The sequence below is a fragment of the Cebus imitator genome, unplaced genomic scaffold (genome assembly GCF_001604975.1).
Source record: "Cebus imitator isolate Cc_AM_T3 unplaced genomic scaffold, Cebus_imitator-1.0 Scaffold17, whole genome shotgun sequence".
NCBI classification, from domain to species: domain Eukaryota; kingdom Metazoa; phylum Chordata; class Mammalia; order Primates; family Cebidae; genus Cebus; species Cebus imitator.
The window spans coordinates 8321395-8343939 of NW_016107332.1; the positions used below are offsets into that span (position 1 = coordinate 8321395).

Genomic DNA, 22545 nt, shown 5'->3' on the forward strand with positions numbered 1-22545 from the left:
AAGATGAAATCAGTCTACTACTCCCCAGTGGAGATAAGAAAGAGTATGCATAGATACAGGAGATCCATTAGGGTGTCTCTTAGTGTTACTATGCCCTGTGATTAAGGTCAATGGGAAACTACAACAGCTCAACCCAGACAGGACTACAAATGACCCAGACCCTTCAGTAAGGAAGGTTTGTGTCACTCCACCAGGAAGAAAAACCACAACATTCTGATGTGCTTGCTGAAGGCAAAGGGAAGACAGAATGGGTAGTAGAAGGTATTCAATACAGCTATGACCACTTGACCAGCTGCAGAAACTAGGGCTAATTGTCATGAGTATTTCCTCCTTCTTTTGTTAAAAACATGTTTGTGCATATATACACTTGTACCAAGAAAGTATCTTCATTTTATTTCCTTTCTCCTTTATCATGTGACATAAGATTTGTTGACTTCACATCAGCGTTTTTGTTAACTTTATGTACTAGTATTTGGGTTGGGGATTGGTGCATTTCTGGTTGTACGAAGGATAGTTTGTATTATGTTAGGCATAATTATGACCTTATTATTGTCTTTATTTGAGAATTGTATACGCTCTCAGGAGATATGTATGGGTTCAGGTTGACAAAGGGTGGACTTGTATTGGTTAATACTGAGGATCAGCTTGATTGGGTTGAAGGATACAAAGTATTGATCCTAGTGTGTCTGTGAGGGTGCTGCCAAAGGAGGTTAACATTTCAGTCATTGATCTGGGTAAGGCAAATGCACCCTTAATCTGAGTAGGCACAATATAATCAGCTACCAGCATGACTAGAATACAAGCAGGAGGAAAAATGTGAATGGCCTAGTCTCCCAGACTACATCTTTCTCCTGTGCCGGATGCTCCAAGTTCTTCAGTTTTGGAACTCAGACTGGCTCTCCTTGCTCCTTAGCCTGCAGATGGCCTATTGTGGGACCTCGTGATTGTGTGAGTTAATACTTAGCGAACTCTCCTTTATATATACATCTATTCCAAAAATTCTGTTCCTCTGGAGAACCCTGACTAATACAGTTGGTAAAATATACATCAATAAAGAACAGATTGAATAACAAAAACATCCATCAGTTTTTTTCACCAGCACTGTCTATACTTATATACAAAAGAGACAATGTGAGATATTTTACTTGAAAAAAAGTGCAAAATTTGAAATATTTTCATAGGAGTTTCATTTATCTTTGGAATTATTTTGGGTTAGAAAAAACAGAATATGCGTGCATAAAAGTAGAGAAGAAACACATTTGCAAGCCAAATTAAAATCTCTAAATGAATTAAGGAGGACAGAAATAATAGTTATCAATGTCTAACCAGCGGCATCTCCTTATTTTCATAATAACAGTAACATGTGCTCAAATTTACAATGGTTGATGTTTGAATCTAATCTGCCAGTACCTTTTGGTATATATTCCTTGTTTTTGTCAACTTAAGTTCTTTATCACAGTAAGAACAGAATAATAGAACAGATTCCCAGGGAAGTGCTGAGGTTAATAAAAAATAAGTCATAAATATACAACATGAGGGAGAAATAAGAGCGGAAGGAGCTATTCTAGTATAGAAGCTATTTCTTTCTCATTAAAATGTCCTGAAATTTTAAAGATAAAAATTCTTATTGCAAATGCCTTTTTTCACTACTAAATAAAGTCTGGTAATTTTACCTTATAAATTGGATCGAAATGTTTTATGAGTGATCACAGACAGAAACTGTGGTAATGATTACCATGCAGAACCTGGTGCTACTAAGCGTGCTTTTCTTTTCCCTTCTCAGTGATAGAGATGTTTTCCTAGATGATGGAATTAATGGGGAAGAATTGTGAAGGATGTAACACTAATAATCCAGGGAACTGGGGAAAAAAGAGAATCACAGTATTCTTTGCTGCTCAGGGCCATTTTTGCTCACCATGCCTTAAATCACATTCATTCTATGATTTACGGGCATTTCTGTTTCATCTAGAGAGCCATCTGGATCAAAACAGTAATATAGCTGTGTTGACAACTGCCACAATGCCAACTTTCTTCTCAGGGACCATCTTGAATTTCTGCTTAGTCACAAGCAGACCACAAATGAACACAATTAAAATCTCAGTATGATCTTTAATATGAGACTGCCCATCTTGGCCACACTGGCTTTCTAAGGGTATTATTTAGTATTTCACTGGCACACCAGGATCACGTAACATCCCCCAATGTCCCATGGGGACATCTCGAAGGGAAAAGTGCATGATTCACCTGCCCAGCTAGGAGATCAAAAGAGTTTTCTGAATATTGAATATTTGGTAAATTCCAAAAATCTGAGACAAAAAGATAGCTTTAAGGCAATCAAAAACAATATAATTCTGTTTCTCCTCAACATTATATAATCAAACACTGGCATTATTGTGTGAAATCCAGAAAGCTGCTTAAATTTTAGGTCCCTTGAAGGGCTAGGAGCTTAGCATTTCCTTCAACTATGATCAGGGGAGGAAGAAAATTGAAGGAGCGATTTTTCCTGTGTCATTATTTGTTCCCAATTAATAGGCACAGAGATATGAAAAGGGTCATGTAATTTAAGAAGCCCATGGTATGGAGAGTTACTGAAATAATTGCCCAGCTTGGAATCTTCATCAGCTTGTCAGATCTCTCTCCCTCTACAAGCACTTTCATAGTATACTTTAAGAGACCACTGTGTAACCTTCACAGGCCAAACATCTACCCAGCAGCACATGATTAAACTCTCAAACATATATGAAAAGAGTTCCACTGGATACTGTCCTTTCAACCAGCCAGTATTTCAGGCTTCACAATGTAATTTTTTTTTTTTTTGATAACAGCTTGCATTATAAGAAAAAGGCTGTATAACTGGAGGAATAAAAAGCACTCGTTGAAGAAAGTGAATATTGCAAACTGAAATTCTTCCTGGAGCTATTAGCAAATCAAAATTTAGTAATGTTTGTTCCAAATTTACATGAATTCCAAAGTACCTACCTTGATAAAAAATATAGGTTACATTCCAGCCTCAAAGATGATATTGTTGAGTATTATTTCTTTTCTCTCTCTCTCTCTTTTCTTTTTTTTCTTTTTGAGACAGAGTCTTGCTCTGTTGTTCTGTCACCCAGGCTGAGTGCAATGGCATTATCTCGGCTCACTGCAACCTCTGCCTCTTTGGTTCAAGCGATTCTCCTGCCTCAGCCTCCTGAGTAGCTAGGTTTACAGACATCTGCCACAAGTCCTGGTTAATTTTTGTATTTTTAGTAGAGACAGCATTTCACCATGTTGGTCAGGCTGGTCTTGAATTCCTGACCTCAGGTGATCCACCTACCTCAGCCTCCCAAAGCGCTGGGATTGCAGGTGTGAGCCACCGTGCGTGGCCGAGTATTATTTCTTACATGATACAAGGAGGTGAAAGAAGTTGCTTTCTTATAACTTATAATAATATAGCATATTATATTAATTATAATAACAATAATTCATACTTACAAATATAATAATAAGTTACTATAAAAATTAAGTACTTGTAGTGCAGGTAGGAATAGCATAGTACCCAATTGGAATGTAATCTGTAGTAGAGTGGTTAATCAGGCAGATACTGGAGTCTGACTCTCTGAGTTCAAATCTGAGCTTTTTAATTTTTCCTAGCTGCCTGACCTTGGAAAAGGCATTTCACCTCTCCAAGACTTAGGTTCTTTATCTGTAAAAGATACTAGCAGTATTTAAAAAATTAGATACAGGATATTGTGGGAGATCAAGTCTTATAAAGGATTTTAGATAATACCCAGCAAGTTGTAAGTGCTTAACAATCACTACTATTGTTTTCGATAGCTTAATCACTACCACCATTGTTCTTTGGATATAAAAGTGTTCAAAAATGTTATTAAAAAAAACAGATCCTTTGAATTGATTGTTTGTGTGTGTGTGTGTGTGGTGGGGGGGTCATTCAAAACCATGACAAGCTAAATTGACGTGAGCTTTGAGTAAGCAGGGCTACATCACAAAATGTTTTGTAAGGATGTTTAGTTTTCATTGTGAAGGCAACTGGAGTTATTGAAGAGCTTTGAGCAAAGAAGTTTTAAGATATTAGGCTGAGAGGGAGGAATTTCAGGGCTGTGGCAGGGAAATTAGTCAGTCATAACCATGAAGAAAGAGTTAACAGCCAGCAGCTACAGGTTCTCTGAATTCTAAGGTTATCAGGGATTGGATTTTAGTAAATCAAATTAAGTGCAAGAGGAAAACTTGCAAATTAATGGTAAGGTAAAACTTTATAGTCATAATTGGTTATTATCTAAGTATTCATTTTAAGTCAATTTTTCTGTTCTTAAGTTTTTTTGTTTTTTAAATATTTATAATGATATTAGAAATTTAAACAAAAAAATGTGACTTTCTTCCTGGACTACATCAATTAACAAACAACACGTTTGTTATAGTTTTTACCAAACCATCTAAAACTGAAATTGCAGAGATATCTTGTAATTGATCACATGTATTTATTACTTTATTTTTGCAATCATGACAGTCTCTCAAGGTTGTCATTAAATATTTTTTATTTTAAAGAGCACACTCAGTTTCAAGATATATTAAAAAAATTCAGAAAAAATATATTAATCATATCAAAGGTAAGGGGGATGGAAGATCAGTGGCAGAAGCATGCGACCAGTGATAGTTTTACAATAAGGTAAGAAAAATAAATTTTTCTTATCAGGGGAATTTTGCTAAAATACTCCCATAAAGATGATAAGCTTCAGTTTTAATTTTACTTCTGGCATGTGTGTGCCACTTTAAAGAAAATAAAGGCATCCTTAACTTTGCCCTGGTTTCTGGGAACAGGAAGTTTTGATGAATATTTAGAGATGAATATAAATAAATTGAAAAAATTTATGTTACTTGTGGAATGCATATATACATATGTGGGACATAAAGCTGTATGATTGCAGCAGGTTTAGGATGAATCTATTCAGATAGAATTTAAATGAATGGACAAGCATGGCAATGGCTTCTGAGCAACTGTTGAGAACTCTGAGAAGTGTTTTTGTTTTACTGCTGGAGAAAAGAAACAAGAACTGAAAAAACACATAACCTGTAAAAATTAAAACTGAATCAATTGAATTGCTGGAGCCTAGATTTTACCTGGGGCTTGTGTAACTTAAGATTGAAATCACAATTAAAAAACAAACAAATAATAAACTCGTCATTCACTTACCTTTCATTAGTGTGGATGCTCCCTTTTGTTTAAGCATGCTCAAATCTTGTTGAGGTTTTAGGACAAAGACACTTGAAAATCTGGGAAATTAATATCAACAGCACAAAGAAAGTATGGCAGAGCCTTTGGAATTGATCACAGAATGAAAACTTCTTAGTTTTAGAATTTATTGAGAGAAGTTTCCTGCCAATATATAAACAATAAGTTGTTTTATTTAAGGCATAATATATTCTCAGTGAGAGGAGAGCTATATTTTTCTTCATCAATCAATAAAGCTACGAAAAGTATTTGAGGTGTAACATAAAAAATTGCACAATATAATACACTGGGTTTACCTAAAACAGAGGTATGATTTGAAATAATAACTTCTTGAGACTGTGTAATAATTTTGCTTTTATACATAATCATTTTATAATGATAATTTTAGAAAAAGGCCAGTGTTTTAATGTGTCGGAAATTAGATCTGGCAATGGTCAAAAGTCAATGACGATGTACAGCTCTGCTGCTTTTGCACATAGGGAGAAATGCAGGACTATTCATCTGACCATTATTACATTAAATAGAAGTGTGACCTTGATTTATGAAGTCCAAGAGCCTCTTTTATCTTCCCTCCCTCTCTTTCCTCCTTCCCTCTTGTGTACATTTTTAAACTGTTGCCTGCTTAGAAAAAAAAAATTTAGTGGATTTTTTTAAAAATTGATTTTTCTATTATGAACACTATACTCAGCAATTTTAACTTTATCTTATAGCTAATGGGGTCATTAGAGACTATTGAACACGCAAATGTTCTAGCTGTGAACCGCTGGCTGGATTGGTAGGATTATACTCTGGAAGGCAGGAGGCCTATTGTAACAGGCCACACAGGAAAAATTGGGGTCTGGATAGGTTAGCAGCCATTAAAATGGAAGAAAGGGATAGTTTTGAAAAGGAAGAACCCAAGGAGCTCGCCAATTGGCTTCTGGGGAAGTGAGAACTACAGTTGTAGCTAAGGATTCAGGTGCCCCCAGTAAGGAAGAATAAGTGATGAGAATATAAACAATGGAAATCAAAGAGAGTAAAATATTAAGGAGAACAGGTAATGGCACTGGATGTAATTTGTGAGAGTAAGAAGAAGGAAGTACGTTTTAAAAAGAGACATCCCACCTAGACGGTTAATTGCATTGTAGGGGACCACCTTATTATTTTGCTTAGCTTTTCACATAACAAGAGGTCTTGGTGATGACTAGGGATGATGCACCGCCAAGATTGGAGAAGCATACCATTTTTGATTTGTTTTGATTTTTTGATTTGTTTCAACCAATATTTATAAGATGGGATAAAAATGATAATGGTGAAGATAAAAGGTTGGTACGAGAAGATAAGACCTAGCCATGCTTTACCTAATTCTGCTTACTTCTTTTCAAAATAAAGTAAGATTCTTTTCTTATCCCTCTGAGAGTGCATGTGTGCATATCTGTGCCTTGAGTTTTGATTACTAATATTGCAATCATAACTAAACAACTGAATTCCGAATCAGTGCCAGGGACTGAGGAAATCACTGATAAGCGTGATCACATTTACTCTTCACAGCAACTTTTAAATGTAGTAACATTATTATTGCAGTTCTATAGATGAGGACTTTGAATATCAGAAAGATTAAAGAGATTTACTGAAGTTCCCAAAGTTAATAAGTGGTAGAGCCTAGATTCAAATCTAGGCACTCTGGCTCCAGAGTCTTAGTTGTTAACAAATATAACTCTCAGTTTATGCTGGCTCTGAAAAAAGGTACGTAACCTCTTCTAAAAATTTCAAACAATGAATTTATTTTCATCTTCAGATTTTTCATATCATGTAGAGAGAAAAGGATTTGTGTAGCATATTAAAACTTTAATTAATATAGACAGAATATGTACATAGCCTGGATGTCTGAGGGAAAATGTGATATAATTTCTTTCTTCTTGTCTAAGAGCACATAACGTGAAAACATCAAAGTTTCCATGTATGCATTTAAATTAGTAGTATTTCTCTTGAGATTATTTATTCACTGGGTGAAATGTAGCATGAAGAGGTTTCCCCACTTTTCTCTCCCATTTGATCTTTCAGAAATGAATTGCCTTTTACTCCTTCTCTACATAACAAATTTCTATTCATTTGACAAGATTTACATCAAGCTGGATTCCCTAATAATTCCAGGGAATTAGTGACTCTCTTTCTGGATTATCTAGCACTCTGCATAAACCACTCCGAACGTGTTACTTTTCATATCTTGAGGGCAAGGAGCTTCTATCTTCTCTCTTACCTGATGCATAGTAGAAATGTATTAGAAATAGTTGAGCTAATGAATAAATGAAAAATAGATAGATGTATTTCAGAATACTAGTGTGAGGATTTCAAGCTTGAGTTTAATAGCCCTTTGTTCTAAAGAACACAAATGACTTTTGGAATTCTTGAGGTACAATAGACATTTGGGGAACAAAAGATTTCATTTATGGTCCAAATGAAACTGTTAAAGTAATTTTACTTGAAAGTCATAATGTACATTGACTGACTACGTTTTTTAAAAACATGACTGTTGATGGTGCTTTCTTCAATTTTTTTCTTTCCAATTCTGAATCTGTTCTTGATTGCCCAGAGTATCATCTTGCTGTTCAGAGTGAGTGTCCAAATATATTTAATTGCATCACTTTTCACAGTTAAAATTTCCACCATGACCAATTTTTCTGTGTTCCTGGATAGCTTTATGAGTAATCTATTATTTTTCTAATTTCCAATTTGAAATAATTACATGCTCAATTGCTTCTTATGTTTGTCTAATGTATATGACTGTGAATATCAATTGCTTTTATTCTTTCTAGCAAAATTGTTTAATTCACTTTAATTATAAATTTGCTATGATTTTGCTTAGACCAAGCACACTATAAGATTCAACAGTTTTTTTCTGCTATAACAATTATATTTCTCAGATGGCAAGTTATTGTGCCAGAACAATCAAATGACCTGAGATAGTTAGCCAAGGGGGATAATGGATGCAAATGGAGTGTTTATTTGGCACACAGAAGTGATATGATTGTCTTTCTTTGCCTCTCAAAGAGAATAAATTTCATATACTACTAGGCAGAAAAGATGAAAGAAGCCATTTGCTACACCCTCCTATTTTAAATAATGTATTCAGTTTTACTCTTGCAAATTTAGTAAAATCAGTTTTTATGCTTTTCTACATAGAAGTAGAGAGGGAACCCAGTTTTGTACTTTCTATCTATGGATAGAAAAGGCCTTGTTTAGCAATAGAATTTCAGTCAAGTGTTAGCATATGAGATAGCCACAAAATTGTCACCAAATTGAATTCCCTGCCTCTCAGTGTCTTCAACCTGAAAGGCAAATACCTACCATGAGGCAGTGTATCTGCAGTTAAAGCAGCTTCTCTTAAAGGGTTACCTACTGCATATAATTTTGTCATTTGCCCAACTACATGAATATTAAAGTAAGTTATATAATAATTTATAACCAATTTTTTCAATAAGCATTTCCTAAACCCTAACCGAATTCCCAGCACTATGGAAATGTGTGGAAGTTACAGCAGTGAATACAGCAGCCAGAGCCCTTGCTCAGCTTGCAATCTACAGGATCACGGACATCAGACAAATTAACACAAGTGGCATCACTACAATCAGGAAGACATTTAGCGAGTTAATGAATGCCAGTTAGAGTGTCCTACCCAGGGTCACAACCGGGAGGAGGCCAAGTCAGGTGTTGAATGTCCGCCCCAAACCTTATCAAAATGAGTAATCACTTAAAGTCCTAATCTACCCACTCCACCCGGTAAAAGGCACAAAGGTTCCAATATCTACATATAGTGAAGAATAAGAAGGACTGAAGGTTAATTTCCTACTTTCAAAACTTAGAAACAAAGTAAACACCACTTCCTGATCCTCAATTTTCTCATCTGTAAACTAAAGAAATCTACTTTATAATGTTTATATATTCAATAGTGTTTTCTACATCACACTTAATAGATGATGGCTATTCATTTTAGTAAGACTATGTATGAACTTTACATTAATGCAAGATTAAAGAAAAAATGTGGAATTTTTGAAACAGATTTTAAAGTAGCTCTTTCCCACTTAAATTCAGTTCAGTACAACTTCTAAATTTAGAGCCTATGTTTTGAATAATCTGGGGTATCAAGGCATAGAAAGCTAGGGAACAGCCTACATGAAATAATGATCATGGTAGCATCCCTCCTTCCCCCATTCTCTCTCTCATTTTTTTTTCTCTCTCTCTCTTCTCTCTTTCCCCCTACCATCCAATTTCAGCACTTGGAGTACATTTTTGTTTGTAGGTGCTGAGGGAATTATCTGCAGTGTTTTTTGGGGAAAAGAGAAATAGCAAGAAAGCATGGAGAAGAAAGGGGATTTTCAATTTCAAAAGATACCTAGTTTGAGCTCATCTGTTCTGAAATTTGAGAAGATTTAACTCTGAGTGTTCCAAACAACAACCTTGCTGGTAGATAATGCATTTGGAGAATGAATGCATGAGCAGAAACCATATCCAACAAAACGAAACAAAAATAGATAAACTGAAATTAGTGAAATCCAGATGAAGCCCTAGCACAGATTTTCATTATGATTTTGGTAATATACACCAAGCTAGTAGAAGCAACTAAATAAGCTGGCCAATTGGTAGCAGCAAAATCTTTATCCTAAAGGCTTCATGTTTAAAATTATTTTCACATAAATATTTTTTTTTCTCCTGATTCAGTTTTCAGTGACCATGCTTAAGAACGAATGTGTCAATTATAAGCGAACAGGGCTTAAAATGCCACTATTAAGAGCACTTTTTTCAGGAGATTTTTAGACTTTTGAAAGACAACTTTTTTTAGGAGATAGGATATGTAATTTCAATGTTTCTCTCCTCTTCACATTTTTTTCCTCTTTAACGTACTCATAAGACAAATATATAGTGTTGAACTTCATAGACTTAAAAAAATCTTTCACCTGTAAATTCTTTCTCAATTTTCTGTGCCCAGTAGGAAGAAATTTGGGCTATGTCACCAGGAGAACTGGGATTATTAAATGACATTTTCAATTGTTATAGAGTTCTGTGTGAGTTAGAGACATTGAATTTAATGGGCTCAATTTTAATCTGTTTTATAAAGAAAGTGTCACTTTATATCATGTGAAAAAATACTTCCTCAATTGGGATACAAAACATGAAAGTACTTCTTTGAACCTTTCAATATGTCTCCCAGGATAAAAACAAAAATCCTGTTTTTGCTTTTCACATCCTACAGACTATTTTTTTCTCAATCTTCCACCTAGATTATTTAGATTTTTATAAATCACTGGCTGTCCTGACATTTAATATGCTTTTTTTAATGTTTATATGTCATGAAGACAAAGCATTTGAAATCTGTATTAAAAATTAATCTTTACCTAGGGTACATAAAGCATGTTAACATTTCCAGATAAAGTGTGGGGTTTGATATACAAGATTCATGTAGAATTGATTAACCAAGTGCATCTTGAAAAATCCTTAGGATTATGATTTTACTTATCTCTAATCTCTTGGATAATGGAGATAATGCAAATAAACATTGAAAGTTAATAACATCATCATACGGTGGAGATAAGCAATTTACCAAAAGCACATATCACGGTTTTCTATAAGCATACACATACAAAGCATTTGCAGTCTCTACGTTATATAAAATCACTAAAAGCAAAGCAAACGATTCAGGAAAATGTTATATATTCTACTAATCAGTGTCTTGTTTTCACAGTTTTCTTGAATTTTTTAAATTTAAAAGTCTTTCTCCCATGTAGGACTGGCCTTTTGGAGTTAAGCTGAAGACTCTGCATTTGCTGCTTAGAGCTATTTCCGCAAAGAATCATACTCAGTTTGCTTCTAAAGAATATGTGATGTTTGGGAGAGAATGGGAGACAGAAAATTAAAAATGAAATAATTATGAGATGGAAATGCATAAAGTAGGCTGGAAATTGTCTTATCAAATTTGGCCAATTATTCTGAAACAAGCTCTAAACCCATGCTCTCAGAAATGTCAAATCTATATATGTATCAAAAAAGCGGTTCAATTTTAATCCATCCATATGCCTGTGATTTAGAAAAATAAATAGAAGACACCTGGAGACAAACATTGTGAAATGACTTTATTTACAGCTAATCAATATTGGGCAACCGCATGGCTTTTTATGTTTTCTGTTATGCCTGGCTGCCTCTGAAAATACAAATATAGAACAGCCATAGATAGAGTCTAAGTTGATAGGTCAATAATAAACATGTACTTGTAACACTGATGCCTTTTTGTTTAGAGATAGGCAGTCTGATCAATTTCTATACATTTAAATCATTTCTTCAAAATTACTGAAATCACTTAGGAACTGCATATGATAAAACTAGTTCATTGTTTCATATTCCAAAGTACATGATTCTCTAAGTAATTCAAAGAACTAAGTATATGACTAAGTTATTCTAAGTTATTACATGTACACATAAGTAATTCTAAGAACCAGCTAGTATTAAAAAAATACTGTCTTAAAGGTCTAAAATATTTGTCTTGCATATAATACATCTGCACGTATACAGGTAGAATTTCTATGTGTTTATTTACACTGTATATACTTATATACACACAGCTATAAATTGGCAAATATGTTTTCAATAAAATTATTATATTTACATTTCATAAAGCTTACTGTTCTTGAGTTTGATGTGTCAGTGAAGTTTTACCTTTGTCAAACTCTTCCAAGTCAGTCATTGTTTAAAAGAATACATTTTTCCTGCTTGCCTGCTCCCATCATTTTCACTTCTGAAAGTCTTGATTCAATAATCTCTGAAAGTCTTCTTAAATCCTAAGGTGATTTAAAAGCTAGGACTATAAATTCTATTTGTATCATTTAATAACATTTAGGAACAAACTTTGGGGTAGACAGCTTGTTAGCCTGAGCTTCCTAACTTACAGTGTTGAGCCTGCAGCCCAAGAAGCCTATGGAGTTTTTCTGCAAAAAATTCCTCCCACTTTCAGTGCAGGTAGGATTTCAGTTTCACCTTCACAGGACTGAATGTAGGGAGGGCAAAGGAGAGAACAAGTCTAGCAAGATAAAGGACTCACATAAGGGGAGGTGACATGAAGGCGAATATCAATCAATAAATAACCTGTTTTGTGAAGTTTGATCCAAATTTTCCCTTCATCTGAAACTGTTGATAAAAAAGAGTCAAAAATTTTTAAAAGGGGAAAAAGTGTCATTTTATTATTTATTTATTTATTTGACTTTGAAGTTCATGGTTACAAGTGCAGGTTATATAGGAAAATTTGTGTCATGGGGTTTGTCACACAGATTATTTCACCACCCAAGTATTAAGCCTAATACCCATTAGTTGTCTTTCCTGATCTTCTCCGTCCTCCCCGACTCCACTCTTTGAAATGCCCCATTTTGTGTTGTTTCCTCTGTGTGTCAATGTGTTATTACATACCCTAAAAGACACAGGCTTAATTCTTTGGCCAAACACTAAACAGCATTCTTGAGCCATATTTTTTCTTTCTAGCTCAGGTTACTGTAGTCTCCACGTTCTGTGATGTCTTTTGTTCAACTAAGAATTCAAGTCCTTTCAGGCATCTTCAAAATCTTTATTCTGATATGTAACCCTGGAAATAAAGTATTAGTACCTATATGTTGGATATAGATAAAGCCCATCAATCATTTGATTATCAACAAGGTTCAGAAAATTAGTAGGTTGTTCATATGTGGACAACATTCTTATTAATCTACTGGTTCTATTTATTTTGCAAAGGGTAGTTACGTGCACAGACAATTGCTGCCTTTTCATCGTTCTCTTAGAGAATTGGTTCTCGGCCTGGAATGTTAAATTCAGTTGTGGAGTGTTTAAAAATATTAGTGTCAGGGCCCCAATCCAGATGAATTAAATTATAATTTCTGAAGATAAAATCATATATATGAATTTTGAAGGTATATATATATATACACACATATATATATATGAATTACTTAGAATTACATATATATGATTCTCTAAGTAATTCAAAGAACTAAGTATATGACTGTCTAAGTACTTCTAAGTAATTATATATGTAATTCTAAGAAACAGCTAGTATTAAAAAAAATACTGTCCTAAAAGTCTGTTTTCAGTTTATTTGGTAAGGTTTTTGGTTGCAAAGATCATAACCCTTATTGGCTTAGACAAATGATTTTGAGTGTGATGGATTTTGGCACCAAGCTTTTGTCCTTTTTTGGGAATGTGAGCTTGATGTGGTGATCTGCATAATTATGGAATGGTATCTCTTGAGTATGAAGTGAGTATGTTTTCTGTGTGAAAGAAGGGATAAAAGGGTGATCTGGTGATCTAATTAAAAGGGTTGGCTCATCTGATCTTTGACAAATCTGACAAAAACAAGCAATGGGGAAAGGATTCCCTATTTAATAAATGATGTTGGGAAAACTGGCTAGTCATATGCATAAAAGTGAAACTGGACCCCGTCCTTACACATTATACGAAAATTAACTCAAGATGGATTAAAGACTTAAATGTAAAACCCCAAACCATAAAAATCCTGGAAAAAAAACCTAGGCAATACCATCGAGGACAGGCATGGGTAAAGAATTCATGACAAAAATACCAAAAGCAATGGCAACAAAAGCCAAAATTGACAAATGAGATCTAATTAAACTAAGGAACTTCTGCACAGCAAAAGAATCTACTGTCAGAGTGAACAGGCAACCTACAAAATGGGAGAAATTTTTTCAGTCTATCCACCTGACAAAGGGCTAATATCCAGAATCTACAAAGAACTTAAATAAATTTACAAAACAAACAAACAACCACCAACACCCTCATCAAAAAGTGGGCAAATGATATGAACAGACACTTCTCAAAAGAAGACATTTATGAAGCCAACAAACATGGATAAAAGCTCATCATCACTCATTGTTAGAGAAATGCAAATCAAAACCACTGTGGATACCATCTCACGCCAGTTAGAACAGTGATCATTAAAAAGTTAGGAAACAGCAGATGCTGTAGAGGAAGTGAAGAAATACAAACACTTTTACACTGTTGGTGGGCGTGTAAATTACTTCAACCATTGTGGAAGACTGTGGTGATTCCTCAAATATCTAGAACCAGAAAAACCATTTGACCCAGCAATCCCATTAGTGGGTACATATCCAAAGGGTTATCAGTCATTCTACTAAAAAGACACATGCACATGTATGTTTATTGCAGCACTGTTCACAGTAGCAAAAACTTGGAACCAACCCAAATGCCCATCAATATTAGACTGGATAAAGAAAATGTGGCACAGATACACCATGGAATACTGAAAGTATTGCAGTCAAGAAAAAGGATGAGTTCATGTCTTTTGCAGGGACATGGATGAAGCTGGAAACCATCATTCTCAGCAAAATAACACAGGAACAGAAAACCAACAACCACATGTTCTCACTTATAAGTAGGCGTTGAACAATAAGAACACATGGGCACAGGGAGGGGAACATCACACACCGGGGCCTGTTGTAGGGCAGGAGGGTAGGAGAGGGATAGCATTAGGAGAAATACCCAATGTAGATGACAGGTTGATGGGTGCAGGAAACCACCATGGCACATGTACCTATGTAACAAGCCTGCATGTTCTGCACATATATCCTAGACCTTAAAGTATAATTTTTTTAAAAAAGAAGACAAAAAGGGTTGGCTATGGTGGAGACTGACCAGCTATTCCCCAACTTGTTTCTGTTTCTTTCTTGGACACGTAGCTATATGGCACGGAGTTATGTATGGCCATAGGACGGAGTTCCCAGCAATGGATGGTGATGAAAAAGTGTTTCTGACACTGTCAAGTCTGAACATACACTGTTTTATTTATCTATTCATTTGCTCTATTAAGCATACTCTGAAAACTTAGAGGAGGGTAGAATTAGAATATGTAAAAAGTTTGTAAACTTTCACATAGAAAGCAACTCCCAGGAGAGCCATCTTACCAAAAACACTCACAATGAATTATTGTGTGAGGAGCAGATACATTTTTACTGTGGTAAGCCACTGAAATTTTGGTAATTCTTATTTTAACATTTAGCCTATCTTCAGTAATACACAGAAGAAAGTATTGGAGGATGAATTCAATATTCAGGTCTCAGGAAGAGAAGGATTAAGAGCTGACGTGAGAATTCTAATAACTGCAGTTTGCTGATCTTGAACATGGAACGCTACTTGGAATTGAGCTTCAACAAGTGCCAGCCCCCATGATACTTAACTTTCAACTTGTTTTTTACTGGAAACAAGAATCTGAGGGATTCATAGTTAATCCACTGTCCAACTCTGGATCAGTTAGCTCTGTCTTTTGGAAAAGACAGAGAGAGTCGCCTTAAGTATATTTCATATACTTAAGTAGGGTCAGGACTCTCCCCTACTCATTCCATGTAATTTTTTTTCTGTTGTATTTCAATTATTGCTCTTATTGCTTCTATAGTGCTTCTGTGTAAATTCCCTCAAAGCTTGTATGAAATTACTAGAACAAAAATAAATAAATGTATAAATAATACACAGATCAAGGATTCTATTTCTTTCCTCTTTTAAAATTAGTCATGGCATTTATTTCTCCACAGGCCTTTGGCATCATTCATATTCTTCAACCTCTTCAAAGGTTTCTAACAGTAGTTCACTGATCTCATTTACACATTTTTCATATATCCTGAAATATAATTATCCTCCCACCATGAGAATTTAATTCATTTACAACAGCCCAGGTATTCTCTTACAATCTCTTCTTACATATTAAGTTTTATTTCCTTCTTATCATGCTGAAGTTCATTCTCCTTGACAGGGAAGATAGAAGTATGATGACAGAGAAAAGTGCCTCATGTTGTCCATCAACAGTATATCATAGGCTGTTGAAAACTATCCTTTGTATTTCATCATCTTCTTGATTGGAACAAAAGAGTGGACATTGTTGTTCTGAACAATTCTTTAAAGCCTAAACTCATTAGAAGTTTTAGATACAATAATTTTGGTCTTACTGGTTTATGTAGTCTTTTTATTGATCTTTCAGTGTACTTTCCCTACCATTTATATATATATATATATATATAAATTTTAAAGTGTGAGTTCATCAGAGCACATCATATGTACTTTTTCTGCCCTTATTTAGGTATTTTCCTCTATCTTTCTCGATGGGATCATTTATGATTGAAAAACTAAATATTATACTTCTGAGAATCCCTAAGTCATCATCTATGACAGAATCTCATATCGTAAGATCAATACTATCTCTTTAGTAAATTTTTGAATTTCTGCCTTTAAGGATACATGTCTTCATCTTCTCAGTTATTACAAACTCAAAAACCACATGGTTTCTTTCTCGTTTTTGTTGCAACAAGAAGGAATAGCACTAGCTGAGGAAGGCTACCATTTTTAGATTTTCTGCCTTCAAAATATAATTGTTAATATATGCAGAGTCACTAGCCTAGCTGCAAAACTAGTTAAGAGCATAGAAAAATAAAATGCAAAAATCAGAATGACTATGAATTCACATTCATAGACCTACATCAACCAGGACATGTAGATACTTTGATTAAATGATGAGCTTATTCTTCCTCTGCCATCAAATGTATATAAAATGTCAAATTATAATCTAAACAATGAAATTGAACAAATTGAAATGAGTTGGGTGATTTTTATTACTAGGATCACCATTCCATAAAAGTTGGATGTATCAACCTTACCGAGAAGGAAATATCTATATTTTTGCTTCAGGAGGCTGAGAAGGGGGGATCTCTAAAGCCTTTAAATTGGAGGTTACACTGAGCTGTGATTGTCCCACTATACTCCAACCTGGGTGCACAGTGACACCTTGTCTCATATATATATATATATATATGTATGTATATGTGTAATATATATATTTATATATAATGTATATTTGTACATATAAACAACATATATATAGACACACAATTCATATATATATATGATATTTTTTAGGCTAGTATTTAGGATCCCCTAAAGTCTTTGAAAATGCTAGGTGATTTTAGTTCTATAATTGTATTTTACTTATATATTTTAATTTATATATAATAAAAAAGTTATAAAAACTAAATTGCATTTTCAAGGAGTTATCATAGTTGAAAAGAATTTATAATTTTCAAGTCAATGTTCTAAATTGATATAAACAGACTCCAATTTTTAGAGTATGTGAAGACAACAGTTTCATATCTGTCTATAAGCTATTTATTGCCCTATTAAAAGCAAAACTTTTTTGAAGTTATTCCACTAGGCAATCAGTCATAAATTATCTGCAAAGGTTAGTTTTTTATACAAGTCCCAAGGTCCAATAAGATTTACTTGGGAATCCCTAGCTATGCAGAAATATGAAAACATTTTCTTGCTTTTCCACACTCCCTAAGGCAAATTTACCTATCTCTGCTTTAAGCATTTATGTGCTGCTAGTTTAGCTCTCCAAAAATAATGTCAATTTTCTATTTTCAAATTCTCTGTGGCTCCTTCCTCCCTGATTCTTGCAAATTTCACTTCAGCACAAATTAACTCTTATGCCTGGAGAACTGGCCTGGAGTAGTGTCATTTTTTTTTTTTTTTTAAAGATGAAATTTTCAGCAAAGCATATCAAGATTTTGTTAGGGACTATATACTATTGATTAAATAAACTCCATGGATTTCCCAGATATTTGGAAGTTGTCAATGGTTTCTCACTTTTGTTATAGGATACTTATGTAATACTATTATATCAATTTCTCTTTTCATTTATTCTCAGCCATATGTTTACAGGTCAATTTACATAGGACCAAAAGTTTCAAAAATTTTGAGGCAGGTAAATATCTTCTTGAGATACTGGTTTTTTTTTTTTTTTTAATTCAAAACACCTTCTTTTAAATATTAAATGAGCATTTATTGCTCTAATCCAGTATTTAGCTCCATTCCAACTAGTCTCAGTAAAACTTTAGCAATTTTATTGACTTTCCCAAATTTATACTTGCTGTTACAATTAGTCTTTGACACCATCTGATAAAACTGCCATAGTTTCCTTTCCCTGTTCTCCATGATGACTTTGTCAAAATACTCGACTTTTTTTTTTTTTTTTCAACACTCTCTTTTCTGTCTTCACATCACAGAAAATCAAAGACTTACTAGGTGAATAATTCTAACTTGGGAAAGACAGGAAAAAACTGCCTGTATTTGCAATCACTATTGCTTCTTTCCTTTCTTTTACAATGTTTAGTAATTCATTGCTATGTGCCAAGGACCTACTAGATACTACTACAGGGTTTATAGCCTAGCAGTCAGGAAGAAATACAGGTATGTCAGTAAGTCCCACATTACACGATAACATCCTTACTTATAAATGGGAGTTAAATGATGAGAACACATGGGCACATAGAGGGGGAGAATACACACTGGGGCCTATTGAAGGGTGGAGGGTGGGAAGAGGGAGCCAATCAGGAAAAATAACTAATGGGTACCAGGTTTAATATCTGGGTGATGAAATAACCTGTACAACAAACCCCTGTGATGCTAGTTTAGGTTTATAACAAGCCTGCACATGTACCCCGAACTTAAAGCAAAAGTTAAAAAACATTAAAAATGCTATTATAGATGTGTAATTGAGTTTGAGATACCACAAAAATAGAACTGTAATCAGATAGGTAAGCTAGGATTCCTCTACTGTCTGCAATACATAAGCAAAATCTTGAAGAATGAGTAATGATCAGAGTGGACAGTGCAGTGAGAAGTTCTAACCAGATGACTTGGAATTTTTATACTCATGGGCAAAAAGGAGCATGAAGTTTTTTCTGTTATGTATTTTTGTCCCTGAAGAACCTAAATATTTATTTATTTAAATACTTAGTTATTGTATGACTGAAGCAAAGGGAATATACGAGATGCATGGAAGATGATTAGAAATGATGTATCAAGTGATACAGAATCTTAAGTGCCTATGCTTTATTCTGATGTCTCATAGGGGATGGAATGGGCGCTGGAGGATTTTCGCAAAATCAATTGTTATGGGTTGAATCATGTCTCCCTGAAATACATATGTTGAAGCTCTAACCCCCAATGTATCTGTATTTAGAGATAGGGCTTTTGAAGGGGTAATTAAGGTTAAATGAGGTCATAAGGGAGGGGCTTTAATCCAATATGGTGGGCATTCTCATAGAAAGAGGAAAAGACACCAGGGATGCCTGTGCACAGAGAAAAGGTCATGTGAGGACATAGAGAGAAGATGCCCTCTGCAAGATGAACAGAGAGGTCTCAAAAGAATTTGAAGCTGATGACACATTGATCTTGGATTTCTAGCCTCCAGAACTGTGAGAAATAAGTTATTGTTTAAGCTACACCATAAGTGGTATTTTGTTATGGCAGCCTTACCAGACTAATACAGAGGTTATAATAAGTTTAATATTTCCAAAAATAAATTCTAACATTGATGTGAATAATGGATTCAATGAATGTGGGGAGAAGAATGTATGAAAGTTGAAAACAAACTACGAGTAACACAGGTATTTTGTAGGCTTGAAAGAAGTGGACATTGGAGAATTGGGGCCAAGAGATTTTAAGAAGTTACAACACACTTATGGCAGATGTTAGAAGTCAGAGATAAGGTATACAAAGACAGCTGAAATTATTTCCAAATTTTTCTTTGGATAACTATACTGTACTATTCATCAAGCTAAGAAACAGGAAATAAAAAAAAAACAGATCTGGAGGAAAGATAATAGACTTTATTTGGGACATGAATTGGTTTCAGATGTCCTTAAGATATCCAAATAGAATTTCCAATAGATACTGAATACTGTGATGGGTAATATTGAATGTCAACTTGATTGGACCGAAGGATGCAAAGTATTTTTCCTGGGTGTGTCTCTGACGGTGTAGTCAAAAGAGATTAACATTGGAGCCAGTGGACTGGGAGAGGCAGACCCACCTCCAGCCTGGATGGATACCATCAAATCAGCTACCAGTGAGGCTAGGATAAAAACAGGCAGGGGAACATGGAAGGACCAGACTGGCTGAGTTTTCGTTTTCCAGGCTTCATAGTTCTGTGTTGGATGCTTCTTGCCCTTGAACATCAGATTCCAAGTTCTTCAGCTTTTGGACTCTTGGACTTAACACCAGTGGTGTGCCAGGGGTTTTCAGACCTAGGGCCGCAGACTGAAGGCTGCACTGTCGGCTTCCCTGCTTTTGAGGTTTTGGGATACAGGCTGGCTTCTTTGCTCCTCAGCTTGCAGCCAGCCTACTGTGGGACTTCAGCTTCTGATTGTATGAGTCAATACTCCTTAAAAATAATCTGCCTTTCATATATACATCTATCTCTAATAATAAACTACTTTTCATATATATATCTATCCCAAATAATAAACTCCCTTTCATATACATATATATCTATCCTTAATAATAAACTGTTTTTTATATATACATCCATTCTATCCCTCTAGGGAACCCTGTCCCTCTAGAGAATCCTGACTAATAGAGACACATATACGTAGAGATTAACAAAATCATATGAAATTTATATATATATATATATATATATATATATATATATATATAGAGAGAGAGAGAGAGAGAGAGAGAGAGAGAGGACTATAAGGCTATACAAAATCTGGTTCTTAGTTACCTAACTCTGCCAACTTAACTCCTATCATTTCTCCCCATGTATACATATTCTCCAGTTGCAATGGCATTCCTGGTATTTGTGGTAATTGCCAAGAACATTCCTACTGAACTCGATGTTCACCCTGCCTAGAATGCTTTTATGCCAGATTTTTAAACATAATTATCCCTTGCATTATTTATTTCTTTATTAAAATTCTATCTCACAAAGGCCTTCCATGACCCATAACTATCCCCTTTCCCTACATTTTTCCCTTTATGACACTAATAATCCTGGAATGCTGTATGCTTGCTTATCGGTTCATTGACGTTCCCATTCTCCAGATTGTGTAATTTCCATAGATCTGGGACTTTACATTTTTTATACCATGTTCCTGGTATATACATCAATGGCACATAAATAAGAGGTAGTCAATGAATATGTGGGGGGGGGAAGAGAGAGAAAGAGATGAGAGGGAGAGAGAGAGAGGGAAGGAGAGAGAAAAAGAGAAAGAGAGAAAGAGAGAGAGAGAGAGAGAGAGAAATAGAATGGCTGAATCCAGCCATTAGAATATAAGTAATTGAAGTAGTTGAAGCCACAATATGTGGATGATGTATCTAGAAGGAAAATGGAGTCTCTTCAAGAAAACTGAGAAGGTAGACATGTAAAAAGAAACCAGAGGAGCATTGAGAGAAAGAAGAAAGGTCAAATGTTTCAGAGATCTCAATCAAGGTAAAAAGAAACAGACAAACAAAAACACTTTATAGCTTTCCTTCCTTGCAGTCTTATTTAAAAATCTCATTGATTTTCAATAAGCAACGTGGTGCTCACATATACAGTCATGTGTTGCTGAACAATGGGAATATGTTCTAAGAAATGCGTTGTTAAACAATTTAATCATTGTGCAAACACTATAGTGTGTACTAACACAAGCCTAGATGGTATAGTCTGTTTCACCCCTAGGCATATAATATAGCCTATCATAGCTGGGCTACAGACCTGTACATCATGGTATTGTACCTAATACTGTAGACAATTGTAACACAGTGGTATTTGTTAATTTAACATATCTAAACATACAAAAATGCACACTAAAAATATAGTATAATTTTTTAAAAAAGTGGTGCACCATGAATAGAGCTTGCAGAACTGGAATTTGCTCTGGGTGAGTCAGTGAGTGAGTGGTGAATGAATGTGAAGGCCCTGGATATTACCATACACTGCAGTAGATGTTATAAACACTGTATACTGAGGTAACAGTAAATTTGATAAAAATTCTTTTCCTCAATATTAAATGAACTTTAGCTTATTTTTTTACATTATAAACTTTTAAATATTTTTAACTTCCTGACTCTTAAAAGACACCTTTTTACAGCTGTACAAAATATTTTCTTTCTTTATATCTTTATACTATAAGCTTTTTTCTATGTTTATTTTTACTTTTTAAATTAAAAACAAAAAAAAACAAAAAAAAAACACAAAGACATATACATAAATTAGCCTAGGCCGACACAGGGTCAGGATCACCAATATCAGTCTTCCATCTCCACATCTTGTCCCATTAGACGTTCTTCAGGGTCAATGACACGCATGGAGCTGTCATCTCCTATGATAACAACGCCTTCTTCTAGAATACCTCCTGAGGACCTGCCTGAAGCTGTTGTAAAGTTAACTTTTTAAATAAGTAGAGGTATACTCTAAAATAATGATAAAAATTTGCACAGAGTTGTTCACTCCAGCA

The 22545-nt window shown here is 34.6% G+C and overlaps 1 long non-coding RNA gene across 1 annotated transcript; it reads left to right on the top strand.

Annotated features, from left to right (window-relative positions):
* The first annotated feature begins 1991 nt into the window (after nucleotides 1-1991).
* On the top strand, nucleotides 1992-22012 carry LOC108289388. Its single transcript, XR_001819142.1, has 3 exons — nucleotides 1992-2003; nucleotides 8170-8172; nucleotides 21926-22012. It is a non-coding gene; the product is annotated as an uncharacterized LOC108289388 (long non-coding RNA).
* Nucleotides 22013-22545: the final 533 nt, after the last annotated feature.